Raw genomic sequence first — 20,880 nt, 5'->3', positions numbered from 1 at the left:
GCTCCTATGGGCATCAGTTGACAACACTGGCGTAGCCTATACCTAAGCGCTCTTCAATAGACGTTCATTTATTTCACCATGTTCCTTATATGTCTGATACGAGTAATTTAAAACCTTTGCCTCCAACTACTGTCGATTTGTCTGGCAGCCTTCCACATAATTAATATACAAGTTGCAATTCAATTACAACAAGATCGAAGACATTCCAGACGTTAAGTGGGTGACATGACGAAACAGCTTGTTGTCGTTACCAATTTGCTGTTTTCTTTTACCTAGCCTTCATCGTCAGCATGTATCTGGCAAGTAGCTCAGTTTCTTCATTTCTATTCCTAGTTGTATTCTATAGATTCGTGATGAAGGATGGATAGAACAGAGAAAAATTCTCTCCGGCACCGGTACTCGAACCGGGGTTTTCAGCTCTACTTGCTGACGCTTTATCCACTGAGCCACACCGGATTCCAGTTCCGATGCCGGATTGAATCCCCTCAGTTTAAGTTCTGTCAATTTTCCCTTGATGGCCTACCCTCATGTAATGTGTCACAGATGTGTGACAGTGGCACAATGTTCAACGCACTATGTACAGAGGTGCACTCATTACGAGTTACTAAGTGGCCGGGATCCGACGGGATGAGCGCCGTCTTGAATCACTAAGTGATTATTTACGCATATCATATTATTATGGTGTACTGAAGTACATACCCATCACCGTAAAAACAGCTTGTTACGAAACCTAACAATAAGCCTTTATATTACCGGTTGTTCCGTATGGCTGTGAAACTTGGACTCTCACTTTGAGAGACGAACAGAGATTGAGGGTTTTTGAGAATAAGGTGCTTAGGAAAATATTTGGGGCTAAGAGGGATGAAGTTACAGGAGAATGGAGAAAGTTACACAACGCAGAACTGCACGCATTGCATCCTTCACCTGACATAATTAGGAACATTAAATCCAGACGTTTGAGATGGGCAGGGCATGTAGCACGTATGGACGAATCCAGAAATGCATATAGAGTGTTAATTGAGAGGCCAGAGGGGAAAATACCTTTGGGGAGGCCGAGACGGAGATGGGAGGATAATATTAAAATAGATTTGAGGGAGCTGGGATATGATGGTAGCGACTGGATTAATCTAATCTTGCTCAGGATAGGGACCAATGGCGGGCTTATGTGAGGACGGCAATGAACCTCCGGGTTCCTTAAAAGCCAGTAAGTAAGTAAGTACTGAAGTACATATGATATTTCTGTGCAGAAATTCTGCGTTACCATATGATGAAGTATGGATAGATCAGAAAAAAAAGAGAAAATATATCATAATAGGCCTAATATGATACGAGTAAGTAATCACTTAGTGATTCAAGACGAAGCTCATTCCGTCGGATCCCGGCCACTTAGTCACTCGTAATGAGTGCACCTCTGTACATAGTGTTGGACATTGTGCCACTGTCACATATTCTGTGACACAGTACATGAGGGTAGGTCACCAAAGGGAAAACTGAGAGATAGCACTTAAACTGAGGGGATTCGATCCGGCATCGGAAATGGAATCCGGTGTGGCTTAGTGGATAAAGCGTCAGTACGTAGAGCTGAAAACCTGAGTTCGAACCCCGGTGCCAGAGAGAATTTTTCTTTGTTCTACCCATCCTTCATCATATGATAACGCAGAATTCCTGCACGGATATATCATATGTACTTCGGTACATCACAATAATACTATACATTCGTGTATTCTTGAACGATTGTCGCTGGTGTCTCATATGTGAATTAATAGCATTTTATTTTATAGACTGGGGAGTAATGTGTATGGATCCAAACTTTATAGACTTCAATATTTTCAAAATTACTATTTGTCACACATGTTATCGCGAAGGGAACTCTTTCTGTTAATTGTGTTACCATTTTCTTATTTTAAGCTTAAAATTAAAAGTTGTTGTAAACTAGATTTGTTTGCCTCTTTTCGTGCTTATTGTACATAAGTGATAATGGTGTCCGAAACATATAATTTATAAACTTTAAAATTACCAATATTCCGTAATATTACCAAGGAACTTACTGCCACAACAGCATCTTTCTTCCTGTGCACTTGGACAGAGAACATTTTAGTATTTAGAAATTATTTAGCCCACATTTACAGCTCAGGGGAGAGTCGGGTAATATCGGACAGTGCGTTTCTTTCATCTACCACCATATGGTAGTACCTGAATGATATGGTTACGTTTCTCTATGCGACATCACAGAAACGTAACCATGTCAATCAGGTACTATCATCGTGTGGTAGATGAAAGAAACTCACTGTCCGATATTACCCGATGTCCGATACTACCCGACTCTCCCCTATATACAGAGTGGGTTAAAAGTCGCTTTCACCAAACACATTCTTACATTTAATTACATTCAATTTAGTGGTTAGTGGGATTTAAAAAGGGCGCGTCAGCTACTATGGCTATTTGCCCCCTTATCTAAAATCCTTCACAAAACAGAAACACAATACAATAACCAGAATGCTTAAAAGAACTAAAAAGCGTTGTCACGGTTCAAACGAGGTTCACAAATGCAGTTTCAACAAGGTGATGCATAAAAATCATAAAAGTGAGCAGTTCTCAGACCTTAGCTGGTATTTAAAAAGAAACTATAAAAGAAAACAAATGCCACCAGAAATAACTTATCTGGCGCATTTATAAAATACTCGGATGTAAAAGGTCAGAATGTCAAGTTTGTTAAAAACATATACTAAATAACAAATGTAACCTTCGGATGTAAATACATTCAATTTACATTTGACTACACATTACAGATTTTGTTCAAAATGGAGACCCTGTTTCTCGTTACACAATTCACAACGTTTAGACAGTGATTTACAGATAGCATAACATAGAACACGATTTTCACGAATCTATCGCAACTGATGCAGATCCTGCGGATTCTGAACAGAAACATCATTTTTCAGGATACCCCACACGTTAATTTGCGATTCATTGCAAGAAATAGCAGTTATTGCATACAGACGCAACTCAACACAATAAAAGAAAACAACAACAATAACAAGATATGACATCGGGAAAACAGTTGACGCACGAACATGGTTGTCAACCCACCACTTATTACATCAGCAATTCGTTTATTCAATTTATGACATCTATATATGTGTACAAGTATGAAACCTAAGAACGAATATTGGGGAAAGCGACTTTTGACCCGTCTTTTTAGGCAAACTCAGCTAATTTCGCAGTATCTCATAATATTAATCTAGTTGTGGAGTTGTCCGTGTTTGTTTGAGCTTACAAAAAATACGGACAAATGCTGAACCTGTCGGGGATGTTTCATGCAGGAAGATCCTATTGCAACGCATTCTGGCGAAAGTTATACAACTATCTGCTTTAGTAGGTGTGTGTTTGCTCAGATAGAGTGAGTAAATTTGCAGTGTTGTGTTTCTGGACGTTTTATCATCGAGATATTCAGAACTGTAAGTATCAAACTGTGATTAATGAATTCTCCACATTCTTATGATTAATTTGAACCCTTGCTTGTTGCTTTATCTAATATAGTTTGTTCGTAATATGCTTTTGCCGGTACTCAATTTCTTAACCAGTTTCCGCTAGTTGCCGGCAGAACAGTTAGAGTGGCACACAGATTCGAACTTATTTTAAGAAGAGCTATGGGCTAAGTATGCGTCAGCAAGAAAATCTGTCCTACCATAAAGTAACAGCCTGAACTCCATCGAATTTGAACGATTTTTATGATGTGCTAGGAAGTGTGTATGAGAAGGCAGAACTGAGTAACAAGCCTAATCTCATTTGGAATTTAGATGAAACAGGGTTTTAATTTGTTACCAAACCTAACAAAATTGTGTTCCCAAAAGGAGCAAAGTCTCTCTACCTTCAAACAATGGCAGAGAAAAGAGAAACAACAATTGTCTTGACAGTGGAAACGGATTCGGATTAGGCCTAAATAGTTCTCATGATGTTTTTTTTTTCTATCTTTAGCATTATGTTTAATGCAGATATGTGTTAGATAAATTTATTAATTTACAATTAATATGCAAGCCTTTTCCTGTTATTAATGTTAATAATTCAAGCCCAGTTGTTCTATATTTATCGCCTAGTTTGCTAATGTGTGTCCAGTTCATGTGTCTAAACATGTGCTGATGATTAGATTGCATTAAAACATGTTTTGAGCTAAAAAGAGTATTCTTGAAAATTGCACAAGTATTACTGCGAAATTACCCGAGCAGTGCTGCGAAGTTACACGAGTTCCTGAAACATAGACATATTATAATCTCATACTCATATAATCAGATACTAGCTACAGTTCCAACAGCAGCAGGTCGTCTCACGTCTACATAACTACTTCAAACAGAGGATGTTTTATAGTGATCTATACATCTGCCACGTTCAAACGACATAACTACTTCAAACATAGGATGTTTTATAGTGATCTATACAGTTGCCACGTTCAAACGACATAACTACTTCAAACATAGGATGTTTTATAGTGATCTATACAGTTGCCACGTTCAAACGACATAACTACTTCAAACATAGGATGTTTTATAGTGATCTATACAGTTGCCACGTTCAAACGACATAACTACTTCAAACATAGGATGTTTTATAGTGATCTATACAGTTGCCACGTTCAAACGACATAACTACTTCAAACATAGGATGTTTTATAGTGATCTATGCAGTTGCCACGTTCAAACGACATAACTACTTCAAACATAGGATGTTTTATAGTGATCTATACAGTTGCCACGTTCAAACGACACATAATTCATCACTCATTGGACAAGAGTTCCACAGAATATTATGAAGTTTAATTACAACACTACGTGGTTTTTAACATTATTTTAATTTTATGACTTGTAATATTACATTTTAATTATGGAGATGTTTTGTACACCATTAATCTTAAACAGTTTATCTACCACCAATGTAATGGCTACACAGCTTGATATTGAGATATTGTATAATTGTGCCTGAAGATGCCTGAATGGGCGAAAACGTTTGCAATTTGTAATTCATGTATATAAAACTTAACGACCATATAATATAAGTCATTATTTTACATTGATTTGTCATTTGACTGAGTAACAAATATTATATTGTGTTTATCTATATAATCTCATGTTTTAGATGGAGCTATTTCCCTGTTGGGATACACTTAAAAAAATAAAATTTTTATACCAACCAATACAATTATATCTAGTGATTAACTGCTGCATTAAGGAAATTTTTTCAAGCATTTTTGGTTATAATTATAGACAGGAAACCTTAATACTGCGAAATTAGCCGAGTTTGCCTTATATTAGATATCCTTGCCATTTAGACCTATTACCATTAGACTTAATTTGTTGGACATTAGTTGCGATTAGACACTATGCGCATTAGATCTTGTTTATTTTTACTTATTTGAACTGAAATAAATAATCAGTTTGGTTTGAAATTTATTGGAGGTTTGTAACTTTAGCAGGAGAAAGATACTATGCATCAAACAGTGGTTTCATTAATATCAGACTAGCAGTTTATTTAGTGGTTGTTAAAGTGTATAATGATGAAGTGTATTTCCGTAACATTATATATCAGTTAATCCTCCAGATCTGTAGAACAATCTCGCTTTGCAGTTTAAATCTTCACTACTTTATGACATGCAACTCGGAACGTAAATGGTTTCGCTCTGGTTCCAGTTAATGCTTTGAGTGTGAGAAATTATTGCCATTTACTGAGAAATAGACGAGACTGTACGCATTGTTTCTGTCGGTAACACAAGTTATTATAACATAATTTGTAGTGGCCTCATAAACTGCGAAGAAAGTAAGTACATATCTATTGTACAAATTTCGTTTGTTTTTTGTTGTAAAAGTTTTCGTGATGAAAAACAACATTCATGTTATTAATAAATTAAAATAACGAAATAACATTCGTGATAAACGGATTATATGAAAGATGTCAAAATCATTTCAAAGCTCTAAAGCGTGTACTTTCACGATGCTTGTTTTGCTCTTGATACCAACTACAGGGACATCATTTTATTTTTACTAACATTTCTATTATTAACCTGGCTATACCTTTGGATTAACGGTTGAAAAGCGGAAACACCGTTTGATACCCCCTTCCACGACTGGAGTTCGATGATACTGGCGTAAAATACAAACAAATCACTTTATTAGGTACAGAAGGGAAGAAAAGTAGTTCATCCATTTACGTAAAGTAGGAAATATCGCGATTTTAAGTTTGATAATTTTCATTATGTTTTTGTTTAATCAAAATACAGTACAGTATTAACAATAAGTGTTTTTACTCGCGAACTGAGCTATCCATTCGGACATATTCATTATGCAGTGTATGTTGTATGTCTACAGCACATTAGCGTACAATATAGAGAATGAAGTTAAATTGAAAAATAATCATAATATGGATATTTAAACACATTTTTGAGAATGGTGGCTGTTCATTTCGATACAGGCTTCAGTTCTTTTTTGCATATTATCGCACTACAGACTATTGTACCTAATTCCAATTACCAGTTTCGTCCTTCGTACTAGTAACTCATGTTGAAATAATTCTGTACCTACTCTATAAAAGAATATCTTACGTACTGTAAATTCAATTTCACTTCTACCCGATCCGAAAAGATAAAATTACTCAGACATGCTATCTACTGTCCGTCCAAGCGGTTTTGTCACAGGGTCGTAGAAAGGAGGGAAATCACGTGACAATTAATTAACGAGGCCCCTTTATTTTAGTTACTTTAAACAGTTGTATAATATTAAAGTTTACAGAAAAGAGCTAAGACAGCCCAGCCACTAGCCTTTACAGAGGGCCGAGCAGAAACGGGTGGGGGACATCGGGATGTGACATAGGCAAACGGACGGCAGTACCTGTGCGAAAATATGATTCAATATTGAAAGCTCTTTCGTCATTGGAAAACGCGAACATATTTCTGGAACGTACTATACTCACTAACTCAGTACTTTTTACTATGACCGTAAGGCGACTGACTGTATACGCTTGGTTCTGTGTGGAGAACGGTTGGAAGTTTACTAGTAGAGGGGGTGGGAGTGAAGTGCATTAAAAAACTCAGGTACAATGAAAATTGAGTCCACACCTATGGAGTAACGGTCAGCGCGTCTGGCCGCGAAACCAGGTTCGAATCCCGGTCGGGGCAAGTTACCTGGTTGAGGTTTTTTCCGGGGTTTTCCCTCAACCCAATACGAGCAAATGTTGGGCAACTTTCGGTGCTGAACCCCGGACTCATTTCACCGGCATTATCACCTTCATTTCATTCAGACGCTAAATAACCTAGATGTTGATAAAGCGTCGTAAAATAACCCAATAAAATAAAAAAATAAAATGAAAATTGAAGTAAAAATAAAATGATGTCCCTGTATAATACTAGGATAAATGAATGATTCAGCTAATGAATCAATTAATGAATGAATGAACCAAGCAGAGAATCAACGAATCAGTCAATAATCCATAGATGAACGAATCAATGAATCGATGGATAAATCAATGAGTCAATAGATGGATGAATCGATGGATGATTGATTAAATGTAGTGAGAGAGGAAGAATTATCAATTAAATGGTAGGCCAATACGATGACAATCGCGTCCTTGCAAGGGCTCTTGTAACTCCTGCATGGCTCAATGTGGTCTGCCTTTGCCTCCACTCACAAAGAGTGAGAAATAACTCGAATATTCGATAACCAGAACACTGAGACACTCCGTTTTGCATACTGACTACAGAGCCAGGCGTTCAACAGCAATATACAGAGTGATTCACGAGGATTTACCGTCCTTTAAGGAGCTTATTTCCGAAGACATTCTGAGCAAAAATTGTCATATAAACATGTGTCCTATTCTCAATATTTACAGAGTTACGTTTCGTTATTGGAACGCATTGCTGTGAACGCGTGATCTTGGTCAGCGTGCAGTCAGCAGCCAGCGCGAGCGCTACGGAAATCAAAGATAGCCGTATGCAGTTACGTAGCGCGACGAGTGCCGTTCACAAGCGTGCGGCCAAGTGTACTCAAGCGGACGGCGACATTTTTTAAAATGTGTTGTAAACTCTCCAAGATTGTAAATTAGGATGCAAAATTGAACTGTAAATAATTAAGTCGGTGGAAGTGGTGTGATTTGTAATAATTGTTGTGATAAGTGCGTAAGAATAATGTAATTTTCTAGTTAAAAATAGAAAAATATGTCTGTACGAGGCAACTAAGGAGTTCACAGCACATTTTTAGCTTCATAATACTTATTATGGATATATTAATTTGTCCTACAGAATTTATCTGTAATATTGACACTTAATATTTTAGGAGAAAATTTCGCTCCGGCGCCGGGGATCGAACCCGGGTCCTTGGTTCTACGTACCAAGCGCTCTGACCACTGAGCTACGCCGAATTCAATCCAAAGCATCGGATCGAACTCTCCTCCTTCGATGTTTCCCTTTGTGGCCTGACTCCAAGTTAGGCATATATATGTTGACGTGTATCCAATGTCAACTGTCTTTATACTAGGAGCACACTCAGCTGAGTGACTTGTTGGTCGGGAATCCGCAGTTATTATGCACTGCTAGCTAAGATATTACAGATAAATTCTGTAGGACAAATTAATACATCTATAATATTCTCTCAGCTACCAGTACATAATAACTTCGGATTCCCGGCCAACAAGTCACTCAGCTGAGTGCGCTCCTAGTATAATGGCAGTTGACATTGGACATATACGTCAACATATATGCCTAACTTGGAGTCAGGCCACAAAGGGAAACATCGAAGGAGAATTCGATCCGATGCTGTGGATTGAATTCGGCGTAGCTCAGTGGTCAGAGCGCTTGGCACGTAGAACCAAGGACCCGGGTTCGATCCCCGGCGCCGGAGCGAATTTTTCTCCTAAAATATTAAATGTTCATAATACTTGCCAATTAAAGAAATGATACTTCTGAATGGTTCATTATCTGTTTGTATTATTCTTTTACCTTCAAACTAAAGAAAAAACGTATTTTACAAACAACTTCAAATTAGTGTAACTCTGAAAATATTGAGAATAGGAACTATGTTTATATGAAATTTTTTGCTCAAAATATATTCAGAAATAAGCTTCAAAAAGGACCGTAAATCCTCGAGAATCACCGTGTATAATTTATATTTTTCGTAATCGGTTGTGCACGACTGTACCTGGTGTTCATTCAGCCTCTACCAGAGGGTGTTTCCTTTTGGGTAAAGGCGGCAGGCACGTAGGATTGACATCCCTACTACTACTAATGTCTTATTTTGTAGAAACAGTGGAAGCCTTCACTTGCCACCTCCACGGCCCGTAATGAGGTCTCAGTTTCACTAGTGTTGACAAGTGCAGTGAAAGATTCCGCTCTTTGGGGAAAGATGACCATTATGTGTAGAGGAATTCCACTTCTGACAGTCTCGCGAGCCTGAAAACTCTGCAGACTTCCACCACAGTCTGGTATATACAGTCCCGAAGCTCAATACGTAGTAAATATGCATCCATAGATAGTTGCTAACCACAAGGTTTGCTACTATCGCCACATTACAGACAATGCGAAATAGTACCTGCACAGTCTATTGTTTCTAGTACCCTCACAACTCAAGTTTCGTGACTGTATATTCTGTCTGAATCACGAAGATGAGACAGAAGTCATCCCTACGGAAACAAGCGGAACTGAACTGTAGGCTCAATCACGGAGAGGCGCCGCGGGGGAGGGAAGAATATGTTAAAGCAGTCGTTTAAATCCGACCTCTCGCCGGCTCTCTTCCAGAAGAATAGAGAAGCTGACCTGGATATTGTTGTAATTCTTTCTCTTTCGTTACCGCGATGCACAAAACAGTCAGTTTCTCCACCAAACAACAACAGTTAGCGTCCAGACATCGGAGCGACAGGAGCGCGTCTCGGATCCGTCTGACCAGGTATGTACAACCGGAATAATTATGCGTGTGCGTGAGAGAAAGGAGAGACACACACACACACACATTCATCCTCGTGTGTTTTGACTTGATTCATAATTAATTGTACTTGATGCTGGCCATCAGGTCTGTACACGCACCCAGGTGTCAATACTTCAGTCATCTGCTTCTTTAATGAATTAGAGAAAGACTAGAGGAATGGAAGTAGGTTACCAGGATCGGTAATTAGGAAGGAAACCTGGACATCTGAGTCCGAATTCCAGGTACGATGGAAGTCAGCGTCATGATAATCCCACTTCTCTCATGTTCCACCAAATTTTCGCATTTCGATGTAAGTTTAGAAAGAATGAAGTATCTTTTCATTTAAACATCGACAACTGTCCCATAATTAAAGTACCACATAAATTCCACAATTTGGGACATCTGGCCGAAATCTACGGCTGACCACTAGGATCAAGAATACAAAACAGAGGTTAACTTAAAAATACAATATGAATGCGGAGAGAATACGGAACAATGATAAATTTAAAAATAAAGTACAATTTGATTTCGGAGAAACATGAGATATAAATACATTGAAGAGAAATGAAATTAAGTAAAAAAATATATATATTACGTAGTATTATAAAAGTGATTGTGTGGATAATGAATCTCTCAATACCATTAGACAAATTTTGTTAATGTCCTCATTAGAAAATTTAAAGAAAGGGGAATGATTTTGGTTGACTTAAATGAAGTTCCCCTAAAGCCAAAAAGAAGTCCTTTCACTTCCCATGTATTAATATTCATTTTGTATCTCTCACTGAAGTGAGGAATACATGGGTTGTAAATAGACTTCTTTTCATCGTTAACGTTATTGGCTTGTTGAACATCCTTCTCAAAACGGACAGTGGGGTCAAGAATGAGGCTTCTTTGATTCCGGCGATTGATGGCTATTAAGACATTGCCAAAGCCTACTTTTGTATTGTATTTTATTGCAGTTGTTTACATTCCATGGTATTCGTACATCGCTTTACAGCTAGAATATGGTTCATGTAAAAAAAAAATCTTAATAGTACTAGAAAATCTTAACCCTTAACTTGGCAAAGTTTCATTTCTTACACTAGTTTATTAAACCTTGTCGGACCGTACAGAAAACAACTATCGCAATGTCCATATTTTTATATGTTATGAAATATTATAGTACTGTGAAATTTTAATTTTCCTACCATTTCTTTTCTGTTGTTTTATTAACATTATAAGCATATAGCCTATTAGCCTATAGGATACATTTTCAATTTAATAGTAATATACGTTACAAGAGCGGTATGTTGACGTTTTCATGGTCGAGGAAAAGACTGAAAAAACGAAACGTAGTTGAGCTTTTTTAATTTCCGAGAACATGAAAACAAACATACCGCTCGTGTATCGTACATTATTTTGTGCGAAGATCGTTTATTACATACCTGAAAGACGAATTTCTAGTTAGTTGCAATGAAATCTCCATGTTGGTTTCTGTTTAATGACGGCAACTTCGGAAAACCAAAATATCTTTCTTCGAGATTGTTGCTATAAAATGTTTTCTGTGTTTACTATACTCCAGCAGGCCGTGATATAAGTCTGTCTTTCCCCCCCCCCCCAGTCTATAAATGCGAACTTAAAACAAACGGTAAGGTTATGTAATGATTTATTTTTCATTTTAATATTTTAACAATATTATTTATATAAGTTAACATATTGCAGTAATAACATCCGGATCTGGAATCTTGTTGATTTTTTCACGGCTTCCTTAATGTTACTTGTATCAGGAATGCAATAAGTTTCGTGGAGTAGTAGACTTTACTTAATTTTTGCAAGTATTTAAAAACAATAATTAACATTGCAATTTAGGTGAAATTGCAGTGGTAAGTTTCCAATTTATAATTATTACTATGTTAAACGTCTCTAAAAATAATATGTTAAAAGCCTAAAGCAGTAAAATGAATGTCACGCTTAAGCGGTAAGAAGAGGGAAATTGTTATGTGTGTTACGTTGGGAATACTGAATGTAGTATTTCACACTTACCGCGTATTGGTTCTGTGCGGAAAACAAGCAAATATGTACGATCTCGTTCAAAATCTTAACCCTTAACGGCAAAGTTTCATTTCTTACACTAGTTTATTAAACCTTGTCGGACCGTACAGAAAACAACTATCGCAATGTCCATATTTTTATATGTTGTGAAATATTATAGTATTGTGAAATTTTAATTTTCCTACCATTTCTTTTCTGTTGTTTTATTAACATTATAAGCATATAGCCTATTATCCTATAGGATACATTTTCAATTTAAAGGTTAATTGAGGGGCTGGGTGTAAGAAGGGCATTTTAGGGGATGTGCCCTCTTTGAGTAGGCCTAAAACGCTTTATTGAGTTCTCTGATCTGTTATGCATTTTTTAAAAGATGTTTATATTAAAAGTACCAGGTCTCTTGGACCATTGCCTATTATGCATATGATCACCAAGTTGTAGTTCAATACTGTGATCACAGAGATCAGGAGTACCCAAAATGTAAAGGCGTGCATAGATCACATTATTACGGTTTGAATTTTCAACATCAATTTTCTCAAAACTTGCATTTGAGAGAAATGCCTTTCTTGCACCCAACCCCTAAATTATAGTCACAGTCTAGTAGAAATATCATACAGAAGAGTTTTACAATATAGTCTACTAGTACAACACAAAGGTTTAGTATCAATACTAAATACAAGACAAAAATATTCATAAGCGTTGTTGAATATCATAAATTCACCATCAGAATTGAAGGCGTAAGAAATTAGGTACTTCTTTAATTTGGCCCTAAATAATCTTATGTTTTGAGTTTATTTTTTATACCCATAGAGAGGCTATTACTAATTTTTACTGCCATATAACGCACTCCTTTTTGATAGCACGATAGACTTGCCGATGAAGTATGAAAGTCATTTTTTGATGAATATTTATGCTACGAATTTTTGCATTAATTACAAAGTTTTCACGATTACATACGAGAAAGCTTATTCATGCAAAATTAATATACTGACAAGCCATGGGCATTATCGGTAGTTTCTTAAAAATGTTTCCACATGATTCCCTAGATTTGGCACCTCTTATTATTCTAATTACTCTTTTTTGTAGTAGGAATATTCTGTTACCATCTGTAGAATTCCCCAGAATATTATTCCAAAACTCATTACCGAGTGGAAGTATAAAACGTATATTGTTTTTTAAGTTATTGACATTTACTATCTCTTGCACAGATCTAATAACAAAACATGGTGAATTTAGTTTGGGGGTAATTTCTTTAATATAGTTTTTCAAATTTAACACATTATCGATTTGTAAGCCAAGAAATTTGGTTGTTGTTGTTGTTGTTGTTTCTATTACGGACCTATTGTTAATTATTACGCTTGAAATTTACGAGGCTGATACTAAGGACTGGATTAATGTGTCATCCTACTCGGAAAAATGAACTTTGATGAAGTGAAATACTAATTTACTGGATGAATTTACACAGGAATTTATATTATAGGTTAATTTATGCAGAGAAAACAACAACTACGTTGAGCATTAATTAGTATAAGTACTTTCTTGTTAACCTTAACTTGCAAGTAAAATAGAAATCGATGTCCGCGCTGTTCCGGTCTAAATAGCTGAACATATTTCAACATGAAGCGACAAGTAAGGGGGAGAGGCCATGTCGGTCTATCAGATTCCCAGTCTTTTGTGTGTCACCTGAATTCTCTTTTATATAAGAGCATCATACAAAGAGAATATGTTAGGGATACAACAAAACATGATGAAACATGTAGGCTAGCGTTACTAATCATAATCCTCTTGAAAATTATTATTATTATTATTATTATTATTATTATTATTATTCACACTTTTTGTCCAAGGACAGGTCTCCCACCGCAAACCCAGCATGCTCCAATATTTCCAATTTCTGCCTTCCTCTTAGTCACCGCATATGAACCATGTACAGGTATCTTAACATTGTCCATCATCTGATATCTTCTTCCACCTCGAATTTTTCTCCCGTTCACCATTCCTACCAGTGCATCCTACAGTAGCCAGTGACCCAGTCAATTCCTTTTTCTCTTCCTGATCAGTTTCAGCATCATTCTTTCTTCACCCACTCTCTCCAACACAGCTTCATTTCTTATTCTGTTTGTCCATTTCACACGCTTGATTCTTCTTCATATCCACATTCCAAATGCTTCTAATCGTTTCTCTTCACTTCACCGTAATAACATGTTTCTTCCCATATAATACCACACTCCACACGAAGCACTTCACTTCACTACTCTCTTCCTTAGTTCTCTTTCCAGAGGTCCGCAAAAGATGCTTCTTTTTCTGTTAAAAGCTTCCATTATTATTATTATTCACATTTTTTGCCCGAGGACAGGTCTCCCACTGCAAACCCAGCATTCTCCAATATTTCCAATTTCTGCCTTCTTCTTAGTCACCGCATATGAACCATGCACAGGTATCTTAATATTGTCTATCATCTGATATCTTCTTCCACCCCGAATTTTTCTCCCGTTCACCATTCCTACCAGTGCATCCTACAGCAGTCAGTGACCCACCCAATTCCATTTTCTCTTTCTGATCAGTTTCAACATCATTCTTTCTTCACCCACTCTCTCCAACACAGCTTAATTTCTTATTCTGTCTGTCCATTTCACACGCCTAATTCTTCTCCATATCCACATTCCAAATGCTTCTAATCGTTTCTCTTCACTTCGCCGTAACGGCATGTTTCTTCCCCATATAGGGGAGAGTCGGGTAGTATCGGACATCGGGTAATATCGGACAGTGAGTTTCTTTCATCTACCACATGATGATAGTGCCTGATTGACATGGTTACGTTTCTGTGATGTCGCATAGAGAAACGTAACCATGTCATTCAGGTACTACCATATGATGGTAGATGAAAGAAACGCACTGTCCGATACTACCCGATGTCCGATACTACCCGACTCTCCCCTACTACCACGCTCCACACGAAGCACTTCACTTCACTAGTCTCTTCCTTAGTTCTTTTTCCAGAGATCCGCAAAAGACGCTTATTTTTCTGTTGAAAGCTTCCTTTGCCATTGCATTATTATTATCATTATTATTATTATTATTATTATTATTATTGTTATTAACACTTTCTGTCCAAGGACAGGTCTCCCACTGCAAACCCAGCATTCTCCAATATTTCCAATTTCTGCCTTCCTCTTAGTCACCGCATATGAACCATGCACAGGTATCTTAATACTGTCTATCATCTGATACCTTCTTCCACCCCGAATTTTTCTCCATTCACCATTCCTACCATTGCATCCTTCAGTAGCCAGTGACTCAACCAATTCCTTTTCCTCTTCCTGATCAGTTTCGGCATCATTCTTTCTTCATCCTCTCTCTCCAGCACAGCTTCATTTTTTATTCCGTCTGTCCATGCCTAATTCTTCCCCATATCCACATTCCAAATGCTTCTAATCCTTTCTCTTCACTTCGCCGTAACGGCATGTTTCTTCCACATATAATACCAAACTCCACACGAAGCACTTCACTTCACTAGTCTCTTTCTTAGCTCTTTTTCCAGAGGTCCGCAAAAGATGCTCCTTTTTCTGTTAAAAGCTTCCTTTGTCATTGCATTATCATTATTTATGCCATCATGTCTGGCAAAGATGAAACAGACAACCAAAATTTGAGTTGCCTCAACCCATGCTGAATCGTTTGCATCCTCGAAATCCGCTACTTAGGAAGAGAGGCATTATGCACATGTCACCAGATTTAGTGTGCGATCTCTACCAACTTCACAAAGAAACAACATATTTACTGAATGTCGTTGGCGCACACACATTCCCTAGTATATGACCATATTCTTCAATTACAAACAAACAACAAATCTTGCGCAAGCGCATTGCACTCAAGCAGACGGAACATTACTGCCTGGGACCGGGATGCATAGGAACTCTCTGTATTGCTCATATAATAATCTACTTGAACAGCAGAATTTATGAATAAAATCAAATATCCTGTTCATTTGGTATTATAAAAAGTGTATTTTTACGCAACTCAGTAAACGATAGTGCATATTTTTATTTTGTTGCATATTAAATAATTTTATTCATGTAGGCTATGCCTTTTAAAAATAGTTTAAGAAAATAAACCATAAGCGGCACTGGAGTACGCAGAATTTTGGGGGGTCATTATTAAAATCGTTCACAATTTACATTATCAGCCTTTAAAATTGTGTGTATTATTATTATTATTATTATTATTATTATTATTATTATTATTATCATCAGCTGAGTTTTCACAGGGGTAAGTTCGCTACAACATCGTCACGCTGAAGCTGCGGAGAAACATTTGCCAATGTGAAATTTTCACTAACCTCGCGAGAATCACTACACGACTTTTTGCTAAAAAATTGTAAAATAAAATTGAGCTTTCTGGTCGTTTAGACATTTAAAAGAACCCGGAACTATAATGTGAAGTTTATATTAAAAACATGAACTGTCAAATACACAAAACGTTAAAAAGAACGTTTTACAACAAAATCAGAACTCAAACTAACGAACGGGTGAATACCGCTCTTAAAATGAGTTTAAAATCGACAATGCACAATATTTAACATAAGAACTGACGAAACAACCTTTTCAATATGTTTCAAAAACAAGTTAAATTTCATATTATGTCAGTTTCATTTTATTACAAGGGGGTAGTAGTTGGTAGGTCTCTCTACAACAAAGATATTATTGTTATAATTTGAATGTGCCGTAGCACCAAGCACAGAGATTATACTGAAGGAGGAGGAGGACTATGTCTTATGTCGATGTAGATTTTGTTATTCTGACAGTGAAAAATTAGAGGAGGGGGAAATGGTTATGGATAAAAAAAAGTACTCAAACATAAATGTCTTTTTTTTTTCAAAAAGTTCGAGGGGGAGGTTAAAACCCAGTAATCCCCCCTTGCGTACTACGCCCCTGATAAGTGGTAATATCAATTGCAGCATGATAAAGGGATTGACTTTTTGGAAAACGCGTAAAATGTGTATCATGAGAAAGTATGTGTTATCTTCGTGAAACTCGTATAATTACTCGTATTTTCCTGTGATGTGTTTTAGATAGGCAAGGAATTTAGCACCTATGGGTGAATCCAGAAATGTATATACAAGCTGTTAGTTGGAAGATCTGAGGTAAAAAAGACCTTTGGAGAGGCCGAGACGTAGCTGGGAGGATAATATTAAAATGGATTTGAGGGAGGTGTGATATAATTATTATTATTATTATTATTATTATTATTATTATTATTATTATTACTATTTTTATTTTTATTTTATTTTTTTATTTTTTGTTATGTATTTATTTATACTGACAGAGTTAAGGCCATATGGCCTTCTCTTATACTCCACCAGGTCACAAAGTATACAAGCAGTGAAAATTTAACAAAAAGTTACAGTTATGATAGTAGGGACTGGACCGATGGTGGGCTTATGTGAGGGCGGCAATGAACCTTCGTGTTCTTTAAAAACCATTTAAATCAGTGACCGGCATGTTCCGTGCTCTGTGACGTCATACCACGGAGCCACCACGCTCTTTGCTCGGCAATCTCTGCATACTGAGCACAGCGTGGAGAGAAGGTTCAACTGAACAGTGGTGGTACGGCGCCTATGCACTGACAGAGCGCGATCCATTCGTCTGAGGTAGTATAGGAACAGCACGATTACAATACATTTGTACGAAAACAAAACTGTACATCCGTGATAAATCAATGTAACAAAATATTTCGGTTTGTAATCAAATTTAATATACTTATAATAATATGAAATTCATAATACAGCCAGCTGCAGAAGCGTTCGCATTATGTAAATGAGGCTCCGAAACTGCTATAAATATAAAAATATAGAAATAAATAATTTAAGCTGTACTGCAACACTTTGTCTACTCGGAAACTTGAAAACAGTTCAAGTGCTTTTAACAGACATTTTCCTACACAATATACAGATTGAACTATATAGGCCCTAACTTGGTGAGTAGTATGCAAAGTATATTTCAACTTTCGAAACACACCATCACTTTGTGTTACTACCGTGCCCAAGCTAAACGCTTTGTCGAGATCAAACTGTGTTATGGAGTATGGAGGAATGGCGAAGCGTTTGATTTGTGGCAAGCTGTTTCAGCATGTAAAGAAATTCAATATACAATGCCATTATTCTGTATGCCACACAAATGATTACGACAAATATGGGGGAGAATATCGACAAGTACTAGTGCAGCAATTGAAAGATAAATTGTTAAGTGAAGCTAGGGAACACACTGTCAGTGAATCAATGGTAAGCTTAAGGCTTAAGATATAGGATTTCACTAGCCATTGCAAAGAACATGCGTTCTTTTAATGACGGGGAATTTGCCAAGAATGTTGCCATCATGACCGCAGAGTATTTATTCCCTAGCAAAATACAGGAATGTGATTCCATCAATTTATCTCCAAGAACTGTCGTATCATGGCTGCACTGACGCCACTGCGCTGGTGCGTGATAACAGTAATACGACTCAACTGCTCGCTCTTCCAAGCTCTTGAGGCCTGACTGGCTCTTACGTCATAACTGCAGCATCTGCCGGCCACTGATTTAAATAAATAAGTAATGTTAAGATTTTACGAGGTTCTATGTTTTGTTATATAAAATACAGTAGCGTGCAAATTAATCCGAACAACGTAATTACTTATGCAAAAACACTCAAACGGGATTAAAAAAGGATCTAAGACATACCTCAGTAATCTATGTGGCCTCCCTTGTTCCTAATAACAGCTCTGAAACGATTTGGCATGCATTCCACTAATTTCCCACAAATATTCTTCATTTCTTCATCGCGACACCATACACCAATGAGGGCAGAAATCATCTTCTCCTGTGCAGAACAATCCATTTTTTGCATTCTTCTTTTGCAAATTGACCACAAGTTCTCAATGGGGTTGATGTCGGGTGAGTTGCCTGGCCAGGGGAGTACCTGAATATTCTTCTTGTTGAAGAATTCTGTAGTTTTTCGAGACGTATGGCATGGTGCCAGGTCTTGTTGGAACACACCTCTGCCATCCGGAAATGATTTTTGCAGTTGGGGTACGATTCAGGTTTCCAATAAGTGAATATATTTGTCAGAATTCATCATTCCCTTGATAGGTATTAATGCTCCAGGCACTTCATGTGTAAAACAACCCCAAAACATTACTTTAGGGGGGTTTTTGGGTGCTTGTTGGAGATGAGCTGCTGTTACTTTTTCGGATCCTTTCCGTCCGTAAGAAACACGGTGGCCGTGGACCTCGAAATGAGACTCATCGGAAAAAAGTACATTCTTCCAGTCATTCACTCTCCAGTGTTGATGTAATTTTGCCCACATTAAGCGTTTTTTCCACATAACAGGGGTTAGCAGTTGCTTCTTAATAGGCTTACGAGCCCTTCGTCCAGCTTCCAAAAGCCTACGCCGCACTGTTGTGACGTGAATATTCGCCCCAGTGGTAGCCATCAACTCGCGGGTTAAGTCGACAGCAGTTAGTCTATGATTTAATTTACTTTTCCTGACAATTAAACGATCATCTGCAGGTGAAGTCTTCCTTTTCCGGCCACAGTTTCCTTTTTTCTGGGGTGTGATGGATCCAGTCTCCCTGTATCGTTTTATGATCGAATTAACAGTAGCCAAACCGATGTGACATTCTGCAGCAATTTGTCTCTGTGTCATAGAAGAATGCTCTGCTAATGTTATAATTTTAGACCGTTTTCGTGGAGTTGTATCCATTTGTGAAGACGGCAGAATGTACACAGGATTGCAGTATTAAGTCTTCAACACAACTGAAATGCTTATAAGTACAAAACGACAGGCAAAATGGCACATATTATAAAAAAATAATGACTGACCTTCAACAATGGAATTACACGTACTACAGATGTCAATTAAAGCGGTATGAGCAGCTGTGAGGCCAACAATGACAGAAAACGTAAAAATATGTCGTGTTCGGATTAATTTGCACGCTACTGTAATTTACTGCGTATATTTTCGCGCAGATGTGTGTAGAGTACTTTAGACGGATCCAGACGTCCGAAACAGCAGTGGCATGACAGGAAGTCGAAACAAGAGCAGCGAAGTTAGAAAGCTGCAAATGTGGACAGAGTCAGGCATGCACCGGAAGGAGCATGAAAGTAGGCACTCGTCAACGTATCTGCACAAAGAAACAACAGTAGTGGCTGTTTTATTTACAAATTCAGTCATTCTGTCAGTAAATAGTGTATGGTTTACCCTGCTAAAATAACAGTAGTTAACTCGTCATACTACTCCACCACTCAGTTCTCGGTACTGCAATTGTTTTGCGGCCTTGTGCAATTTGGTAAAGTAGATTAGCGCAGACCATGTATTGTGGGTCCCTACCACCACGGCATGGCGCGTCCTCAGGTTGCGGATCGAGGAGACGGCCTTCAGATATGGAGGGTAGCTGTGAATATATTGAATAAGCAGTCGCGGACAGCCGATGAGGGGTGGTCCTCCAGCTTGGGGGTTGGGCGAAGGGCTAACAACCCATCACCGTAAAAAACAGCTTGTTACGAATCCTTCAAAAAGGTAATCTGAAAGTTGGAGTTTATAAAACAGTTATATTACCGGTTGTTCTTTATGGTTGTGAAACTTGGACTCTCACTTTGAGAGAGGAACAGACATTAAGGGTGTTTGAGAATAAGGTTCTTAGGAAAATATTTGGGGCTAAGAGGGATGAAGTTACAGGAGAATGGAGAAAGTTACACAACACAGAACTGCACGCATTGTATTCTTCACCTGACATAATTATGAACATTACATCTAGACGTTTGAGATGGGCAGGGCATGTAGCACGTATGGGCGAATCCAGAAATGCATATAGAATGTTAGTTGGGATGCCGGAGGGAAAAAGATCTTTGGGGAGGCCGAGATGTAGATGGGAAGATAAT

General features: G+C 37.6%; 1 protein-coding gene and 1 non-coding gene across 2 annotated transcripts in view; both read left to right on the top strand.

The window, feature by feature from the left end:
• Positions 1–8,806: 8,806 nt before the first annotated feature.
• On the top strand, positions 8,807–8,879 carry TRNAT-CGU (transfer RNA threonine (anticodon CGU)). Its single transcript has one exon. It is a non-coding gene; the product is annotated as a tRNA-Thr (tRNA).
• Positions 8,880–9,789: 910 nt separating this feature from the next.
• Positions 9,790–20,880, top strand: part of LOC138706578 (uncharacterized) — a 32,347-nt gene continuing 21,256 nt past the window's right edge. Inside the window, exon 1 of the mRNA XM_069836068.1 lies at positions 9,790–9,920. The gene's annotated coding sequence lies outside the window, so the exon portion shown is untranslated. The remainder of the gene's footprint in view (positions 9,921–20,880) is intronic.

The sequence above is a fragment of the Periplaneta americana genome, chromosome 1 (assembly GCF_040183065.1).
Source record: "Periplaneta americana isolate PAMFEO1 chromosome 1, P.americana_PAMFEO1_priV1, whole genome shotgun sequence".
Classification (NCBI taxonomy): Eukaryota; Metazoa; Arthropoda; class Insecta; order Blattodea; family Blattidae; genus Periplaneta; species Periplaneta americana.
Note: the sequence above shows the minus strand (reverse complement) of the source record. Positions and strands in the feature narration are given on the sequence as shown.